This window comes from Uranotaenia lowii, chromosome 2, assembly GCF_029784155.1.
Source record: "Uranotaenia lowii strain MFRU-FL chromosome 2, ASM2978415v1, whole genome shotgun sequence".
NCBI classification, from domain to species: domain Eukaryota; kingdom Metazoa; phylum Arthropoda; class Insecta; order Diptera; family Culicidae; genus Uranotaenia; species Uranotaenia lowii.
Genome location: NC_073692.1, coordinates 338,208,111 through 338,217,706, shown reverse-complemented (window position 1 = coordinate 338,217,706; position 9,596 = coordinate 338,208,111). Strand labels below are relative to the sequence as shown.

Sequence of the window (9,596 nt, the reverse complement as noted above, 5' to 3'; positions counted from 1 at the left end):
ACATGGGGCGTTATATGAACTTTTCCCCTACATCCTGACAGTATGTGAAAGAGCACAAGTTTCGCTCTCAATGCATGCAAACCGTTGCCAGCGACAATATTTGCTGCTTCTCGGGAGAACAAGTTAGCAAACATAGCGAACTTTTATCATATCCGAGTCTGATGACTTTAAGAAACCTTTTTTACCATCGTTTATTTATTTAACAAGCTGAGCTATCATTTCTTAAACGATTTTATGTTTGCTGGGTTCTAAATGTATAAAATTTGGTACAGTAGTTTATGAGATATAAAATTCCGAATTTTGGTGTTTCTCGACTGAGATTTTTTAACGACCTTTAATGTGTAAATATTGACCAAGTTGAAACTACAAATATTCTTAATGGAAAAATGTTTTGAATAGTTTGTTCCAGTTTTAGCATTCCTTTGTAATAAACAGTTTGTTTACATTTTTTCATACGACGTTATGAAAGTTCACGCGAGAAATATAGAAAAGCTCATCTTTCGAGCTTCAGAGGGCGAGCTTGGTGAAGCCCCTCTCGAGGACTGTTGGGATACCATCAAGACAGCCATCAACAGTGTTGCGGAGAACGTCATCGGTTATGTGGAGCGAACTCGACGGAACGACTGGTTCGACGAGGAGTGTAGGAGGGTGATGGACGAAGAGAATGCCGCGCGGACGGCAGTAGTGCAAAGAGGCACCCGTCGAAATGTGGAAAATCACCGACAGCGGAAGAGGCAGCGAGTCCGAATTTTCCAGGAGAAAAAGCGCCGCCCGGAGGAGGAGGAGCTCGAGGAGCTGGAGCAGCTGCATCGTTCCCAAGAAACACGAAAGTTCTATCAGAAACTCAACGCATCCCGCAAAGGCTTCGTGCCGCAAGCCGAAATATGCCGGGATAAAGACGGAGGCATCCTGACGGACAATCGTGAGGTGATCAAAAGGTGGAAAAAATGCCGTGAACACCAGTTCCCTACGCACCATCTATTCATCGACTTCAAAGCCGCATACGACACGATCGACCGTAACAAGCTATGGAAAATCATGGACGAGAACGGCTTTTCCGGGAAGCTGATCAGACTGATCAAGGCTACGATGGATGGAACGCAGTGCTGTGTGCGGATCTCGGGTGAATTGTCGAGTTCATTCGAATCGCGCAGGGGGCTTCGACAAGGTGATGGTCTATCCTGCATGATGTTCAACGTGGCGCTAGAAGGTGTTATTCGACGAGCGGTGGGCGAAATGCGGGGCACGATTTTCAACAGATCCAGTCAACTTATCTGCTTTGCCGATGACATTGATATAGTCGGCAGATCATCTGCGGCGGTGGAAGACATCTACCGCAAACTGAAACGCGAAGCAGGAAGGATTGGGTTGATGATTAATACGTCCAAGACGAAGTACATGCTGGCCTGCGGAACCGAGACCGACCGAACCCACTTGTCCAGTAATAACAAGGTCATGATCGACGGCGACGAGCTGGAGATAGTCGAAGACTTTGTCTATCTCGGCTCACTAGTGACCGCAGACAATGACACCAGCCGTGAGATCCGGAGGCGAATTATCAGCGGAAGTCGTGCCTACTATGGAATCCACAAGCAACTGCGGTCGAGAAGACTTAGCCCTCGCACGAAGTTTAACCTGCATATGACGCTCATTAGACCGGTTGTTCTCTACGGGCACGAGACATGGATATTGCTCGAGGAGGACCTGCGTACACTCGGAGTATTCGAGCGACGAGTGTTAAGAACCATCTTTGGCGGCGTACAGGAGAACGGAGTGTGGAGGCGAAGGATGAACCACGAGCTCGCGCGACTCTACGGCGAACCCAGTATCCAGAAGGTGGTTAAGGCTGGTCGGATACGCTGGGCGGAACATGTTGCGAGAATGCCGGACGACTGTCCTGCAAAACAGGTGTTCGCTACGAATCCGGTAGGAACAAGACGAGAGGGGGCGCAACGAGCGAGGTGGTTAGACCAAGTGGAGCGTGATCTGGCGAACGTGGGGTGCCCGAGGAATTGGAGAACGGTTGCCATGGACCGAGTGAATTTTAGGAATTATGTTCGTCAAGTTATGTCGTGAGACGGAATACTATGTAACAAAAAAACATATAAATTTGGGAAGGTGTAGCAAAGCACACCGGGTCAGCTAGTATCAATATAAATAAAATGGGATTACCTAATGTGTCAAGGTTTCAAGCATCCATATGTCGACAAATGATGCCAAATCAATACCTTAACAAGACATTGAGACCAAAATGAGAGCACCATTTGGTTTTGTTTTTATTTTTAAGATAACAAAACAAGGTATAACTAAGGTTTCATTTATTACGATAAAACAGAAAAGTGAGATCAATATGATACCATGATTTGGTATTCAATTTTCTGTGATGAAAAATTAGATTTATTCAGGTGTTCAAAATTGAACACAAAAAGCAATTTTTTTCGTTATCGGTATAGTGCGCGTATTTTGAGTTTACCGATTTTACCGTGATTGCAAAAATAGATATCATTATGGTATCATTATTTTGAATACTACCTCTATAAACCTCCTTTCTTCCATTTAACTATTTTAGTTGAGTCGCTGCAACCGTTAAGTCCGTCTCCCCTACTTATATAGAGAAACAAATAAACGCGGCACAACAAACTTGTAAAACTAAAGGAAATTTTACTTAACTACTTCTGAATAAAAAACATATAAATAAGTTATACAACATGCAGTCGTTACTAGTTTAGCGTCCGTTTTTTTCGGTGTTGATTTTCCAGTCTTTAGCCTAGTCCACACTAGGAAACATGAACTGCGATTTTTGTTATGAGACGAACTTTGTTGTCTGTTGTTGTTGTTGGAAAACTGAGACGGTCTCAGTGTCTCCCGAAGAAAATGGGAGACGCTGAGACCGTCTCGAGACGAACCGTCTCCTAGTGTGGACTAGGCTTTAGTTATCTAGACATCCTCAAACTTTGTTTTGTCTTATTTTGTTCGTTTTTAGAATGCCGAAATTAACAGTGAAAATAAATCAAACAGGAACAAATTGTAATATAAAAATCCTTGTGATCAAATTCTATAGAATGCCGAAATGGGACCACTTTTTTTTAAACATATAAAGCAGTCCACCACACCAAAAAGCTCATATGAGCCTACTGGTAATGAACGCTATCTGTTCACATGATGTCTGGCAGAAAACAAGAAAGAAAACGAAAACGCGAGGAAAATTTAATCACGTTGAACTAAACTAGTCCATATTTTTAATATACTCAAAACATTTTAAAATTTGCTAAAATCTTAGAAATGGAAACAGTTTGCAATCATAGAAAAGCCGTTGAATTAAAACTGAAAGCTTCGATCATATTTTTTCAAAGTCATTGCAAGGATCAAAAGTTGTGTAGATGGATAATTTTTTTTTAATTTATCAGTTAATTGCATTTTACATTATAAAATATATACATAACACAGTCCGTTTGATTTCATCTAGGTTCGCTCAACTTAAAAAAAACATAATGCTCACAAGGAAATAGTAAATTATATGTGATTATTTTTGTGAGTAAACATGCGAAACCCTCCCACCTCCCCTTTGTGCTTACGTAATTAATGAACGGCCCCTGAAGACGAGCAGTAGATCACACTAAACATCGTGCGTGGAATCCAAGGAGGTTAGTGTTTATAGATTAACCCATCGAAAATTATTTTAATTTAAGCTGTGTTTTTGTTAGTGTTTTTTTTCAGCTTCGGAAAAGCTTCTAGAAGTCTGGCCATGTTCGCGTATGCTTTGGTGGAACTCCCGGAATTGATGACATAAGGAACAAGTTGCATAAGATAAATTGTCTTTCTTTAAAGTTTTTAAATTTTTACTATTTCAAATTTTACAGGATCGTAAAAACCAATCTGCATTGGTCATCCACCCGGAATCCAGATATATATATATTTTTTTTCATTTAAGTGGTAGGGATTGCTGCAGTAAAAGTGATCAATTTAGTGGTAGTGACTGTTTATAAAATAAATTGAATTTTATAATCATATTTGTTATTCTTATGATTATGTATGACAACAAGAAAAAAAGAAAACAAAAATCCGACCAATATTTCACACAGCTTTCTTCATCTCGTCGTGTTGAACTGATTAGAAATTCACTTAAATTGTAGGTGATTTTCATCAAGCATCAATTCCTATATGGATGAGTTAACATATACATTTCGTAGCTTTTATGTGAAAATCATTTGGATAAAACTATGTTGTTCTCACGATACCGATACGTGTAGATTATTTTGCCTGTAAACTTGCAAATTAAAGTTTTATCATCCCTATTCTTTGTCATTGTATTTGACAACCATCAAAATCATGTGCCCACGATTTTGTGAACCCTAACCCAAACTTAACTTCAAATGCTAGAGAATTATGGTTGATATCACACTAAACAACAATCCTTCTGGTTCTTCATTGGATAAACTTTTGACTTTTTGAGCTCTGTGCTACTTTGAGAGGAAAACACCAAATATAGAATAAAACCAACATACCTCACTCTTCAAAAAACAAGGCGACACATCAAGCCCGCCGTCTTGTGGAGAAAGTTCTAACTACCGTGTATAAACATCGACGATCTCAACTACTTCTGGCGGATTTCTTTGTAGGTGGTTCTGTTGCCGCTGGTGGTGAAGATGGTGGTCTATCATTGACTTTAGTAGGAACTTTCGTCAGTAGGTGGTGCTGACATGCGATAAGATGTATGGAGAAATCTGACAGTGAGGTTTATTTGTTTAACTATATTTGAAAACACCGGTTGATTGAAAAGAAGAAAATATTTTTTCTCGCAAGAAGAACCAGATTGCCATCCCCCTGAAACATACACACAATAACTAATACAATTTTATTTAATCAGTTATATAATGGCAACCCTGTCTGCCATATTTATCAACCGGGCGCATTTTCTTTGACAGCAACTGTCAGACGGGAAAATTTATTTCATTTTCTGTTTTGCTCCCATCGTTTGCCGTATTTTTCTGACAGCCCAAAAAATCACAGCTGAGTAGCGCTCTCTGCAGCGATGCCTTTGTTTACATTTTGTTCGACTCTGTTTTCGTTGCGCCGCGTTCTTCGCTAGGGGTTTGGCTTCTCTCGCACTCTCCACTCTCCGTCAGTTAATGTCTGCCTGCTCGAGAGGAAAGACACTCATTGACGCTGGGTTAGAAAGATCGCGTGCTCGGTCTCGGGGCTATCTGGAGTGTTGTGTCCTGAATTGTGGGGCTAGCTTTCAGATTGTTTTATAATTTTTTTTTCTCTGTTTTATCCCGAGGGGTGGTGAGCGAATTTGCGAATGCGTAGAATTTTGTTTCCTCGTGTTGATTTCGATCGAAATGGATACTCTATTCGTGCGGTTCCGAAAGGATTTCGAGTGAATCAAGGCCATAATTGTTAAAAATCGGAAGTGTGATTAAATCGATGTATCGATTCGGTACCTCTTGCTAGCAGTAGCATAGCGTGTTTTTTTGGATGCTGCATTGAGTGCGAGGGTGGGTTTCATCGAATAACGGAGCCTAAACGGATCGAAAATCCATGCAAATTTAATTGCGAAAGCACCTTGTGAGTGAGAAATTGAAATTTTTCGGTGCCTGTGAGAATTGTTCCTATGGCCAACAGCAGCTCAGTGAAACAAAGATTGTTTGCATTTTGCTTAGTGTAGGAGGAAGCTTTTAAGTAATCGAAAGCCCTGCAGCTGAAAGTGAAAAGGATTTGCGTGATTATTTAGCCTTTCTTGATCCAACACATAGGAGGTACACAGCTCAGTGCTCAGTTTCGAGGCAGGTCTAAAAATAACACTAGTTTACAGCATTTTTGAACTCAGTAAACTGAAGGTAATTTCCAATGTAAAATCGGGCGCTGAATCCGAAAATGAAATTCAAAAAAATCTCAGTAGAACCGTTTTTGAGTTATGCTCCAAATATGAAATTTCGAAAAAATTAAAAAAGTTCTTGTACTTAGATTAAAATATCTCGGACGGCATAACAGTAATTTGAAATCCCTCTTTTGCATATTGAAGGTGAATAAGTTATCTATCGATCATCTGAACACTAATTTTGCGTTTGACCAACAGTATTGTTGATATTAGTGACTTTATGAGAAAAAAAATTATAAAAAACGCATTTTTTTAGAGAAAGTTTTGTTTCAACGAAAGTTTTAGACTCGATGGTAGGATTTAAAAAATCTGATTTTCTTTTGCGCTTGAATGTCAATTTAAAACAAAGATTTCAAGTGGTTATTTATCAAAATCGGTTGAAAATTGAAGAAGTTATGGCTACTTTACCATAACTGAAAATTTTGGAGTTTTTAATAATTTAACGAACCGCAGCACACTTATCATAGTATAGGAAGAATGGAACATGATAAATCTCACTCGCTTTAAGTCAAAATTATTTATTAGCTTACCAGAAGGTCACATACCAAATTTCAGGAAGATCTGACCATAGGGAGGGGCTGCTTAAGTCTCAAACGTGAATAAAATTTTGAGGTATTTTGCCCGGAAGGAACGAAAAATACTGGTTTTTCATCAATAACTTTTTTCACCACTAGCTGATTGTTTTTTTTTGGTTGATTTTCTTAAAGCCCAAGTTGAGACAAATATTTCACCCGAAGACTGTAACTCGATTGGATTTGAAACAGTAAAGTTATTGCGGTTCAAAGATTGTATTTTGGTCGAAAATTGTCGTATAAAACGCAATGCGTAAAAAGTACTCATTGCGTATTGGACAAAATTTGTGGCCTTTGAACCGCAATAACTTTTCTGTTTCTTATCCAATCGAGTTACAGTCTTCGGATGAAATATTTGTCTCAACTTGGGCTTTAAGAAAATCAACCAAAAAAAACGATCAGCTAGTGATGAAAAAAGTTATTGATAAAAAACCAGTATTTTTCGTTCCTTCCGGGCAAAATACCTCAAAATTTTATTCACGTTTGAGACTTAAGCAACCCCTCCCTATGGTCAGATCTTCCTGAAATTTGGTATGTGACCTTCTGGTAAGCTAATAAATAATTTTGACTTAAAGCGAGTGAGATTTATCATGTTCCATTCTTCCTATACTATGATAAGTGTACTGCGGTTCGTTAAATTATTAAAAACTCCAAAATTTTCAGTTATGGTAAAGTAGCCATAACTTCTTCAATTTTCAACCGATTTTGATAAATAACCACTTGAAATCTTTGTTTTAAATTGACATTCAAGCGCAAAAGAAAATCAGATTTTTTAAATCCTACCATCGAGTCTAAAACTTTCGTTGAAACAAAATTTTCTCTAAAAAAATGCGTTTTTTATAATTTTTTTTCTCATAAAGTCACTAATATCAACAATACTGTTGGTCAAACGCAAAATTAGTGTTCAGATGATCGATAGATAACTTATTCACCTTCAATATGCAAAAGAGGGATTTCAAATTACTGTTATGCCGTCCGAGATATTTTAATCTAAGTACAAGAACTTTTTTAATTTTTTCGAAATTTCATATTTGGAGCATAACTCAAAAACGGTTCTACTGAGATTTTTTTGAATTTCATTTTCGGATTCAGCGCCCGATTTTACATTAAAAAAGATGGTCAGTTAATCAAGTTCACGATTTTTTTTAAATTTTGTAAACTAGTGTAATCGCTACCAAAAGGCCAATAATTTATTCATAAACACCAGCCACCCAAAACAAGCCTAGAACACAATTTGTTGCCCGGAACCAAGGGAAGGAATTTAAAGTGGATACCATACTTCGGATGTAACATTGTGTCCAGAGAAATCGAAGGTACGTCTCAAGGAAAATCTTTACATAACTTGGAAAAACTTGAACGACATCTTTGTTGTTATTGTTGTAAGAAGAAAAAAAAACTATCTGCATTGGGTTTAAGTATGTATACAACATCCTCTCATTCATGCTTCTACCAATAGTTTGGTATACTGGGCTATATGTTGCTATCCCGCAACAAAATAGCATACACATCTTTTCCTTATTGGCTTGGTGGGTTTCTTCTTCTTCTTCTCTTAAACCGTTGTTGTTTCAAGCTCGCTGTAGATGAGAATTTACGATTCAATAACCTCGGTGGTGGTTGGTTTGTTTTTTTCTGGTTTTGTTTCTTCTCTAGTTTTTCTTCTTTCGTCCCGTTGCCGTAGCTTGTTTCGATTGGAAGCGGAAAACCTGAACCCAGCCCCAGTCCCCAGCGTGCTCGGTATCCAACAAAGTTGGCTACCGAGAAACGGGACTGGAAACAGAGCTTCCAGTTCTGCCGGAATAATGATGGGTTTTGGCAGGATACGTTTACTCGATTCTATGGTTTTTTGTAATGTTTAACAGAGTAACTATGCTAAGGTAGTTTTCAATATAATTTGAAAAAGAAAAAAAAATGATGATTTAGCATCAAAACGGTCACTGAATTACCAAATTACTTATTGAAAAATAACTTGCCATGCTTGGGAATCGAACCCCGACCTTCGTGATGAGAACCGAACACGCTACCACTAGACCACGCATAGATGTTGTTCTGACTGAAACTAAAACTTGAACCGGTGAATTGATTTTGAAAGCCCCTCAATGCACTTTTTGTGACTTACCAAATCCCGTTTTGAGCACTTTTGTTCCCTTTATGTGACTTACCAAATCCCGTTTTGAGCACTTTTGTGCCCTTTGTGTGACTTCAGATGCGTACAACGTACGCATAAGTCACTTTTGCAACTTTCAAGTTCATTAATGAGTACATATAGTTCACTCATGGGAATTGGGCAAAACAAGTCACATACAACGTACATATTAATCACTTTTGCAACTTTCAAGTTCAATAATGAGTACATAAAGTTCACTAACGGGAATTGGGCAGTTGATTCTCTTTGTCAGCCAATATGCAACTTCCAATGCCTTCATTCAAGTAAATATGTGACTTTTGTTTGCTTGGGTTCACATTACATTAGCGATAGTTATTTGAGATTTTCCACTTCTCAAATATTCCCTAACTTGGAAAGTTCTCTTTATCAATCAGTAAAATGCGATTAGTATTCATTATAATCAGCCAACACCGCAGTTTAACTGCTAACCACCGTATGAGTATGTAATTTCAGTTTATAGTGTGATGATGTAAACATTAGTACCGTGTTTACTATCATCGCCTGTCATCCACAATCATCGATGATCAATTGCTGTTGCTCTCAATAGACGAAAACAAACGGAGAACCAAAACAATATGTTTTGGTTGTGTCGACGGAGAAGACAGATTGCGTTCAAATCCGAAACCGAAAACCGTAAGTTTCAACAGTTATTATCTCTATTATTAAAAATTGAATTTCGTGCAATGTTTTGCAGTTGCAGTTATCCGTACAAAGGTTGACTGAAAAGCGGTTAGCGTGTAGAACTCCGACAGATTTTACACTGATTTGACAGGTTGCACAAATGTACGGGTTAGCACAAATGTACGACTTCGCACAAATGTCGTAGTCATGAGTGTGCAGATAGGTCTAGTGCGCTACGGTTAATATATTTGATCAATGTTAAATTTAATAAAAACATTTATTCATGATGTTTTAATTATTTTGTTCCTTAATTGTATCTTGAAGAGATTTTGTAGTGCATGATTCCCATGCCTGGACT

General features: G+C 38.3%; 1 protein-coding gene across 1 annotated transcript in view; it reads left to right on the top strand.

The window, feature by feature from the left end:
• Positions 1-5,159: 5,159 nt before the first annotated feature.
• The window catches only part of LOC129749068 (E3 ubiquitin-protein ligase goliath-like), a 227,129-nt gene continuing 222,692 nt past the window's right edge, over positions 5,160-9,596 (top strand). Inside the window, exons 1-2 of the mRNA XM_055743909.1 lie at positions 5,160-5,840; positions 7,617-7,766. The gene's annotated coding sequence lies outside the window, so the exon portion shown is untranslated. The remainder of the gene's footprint in view (positions 5,841-7,616; positions 7,767-9,596) is intronic.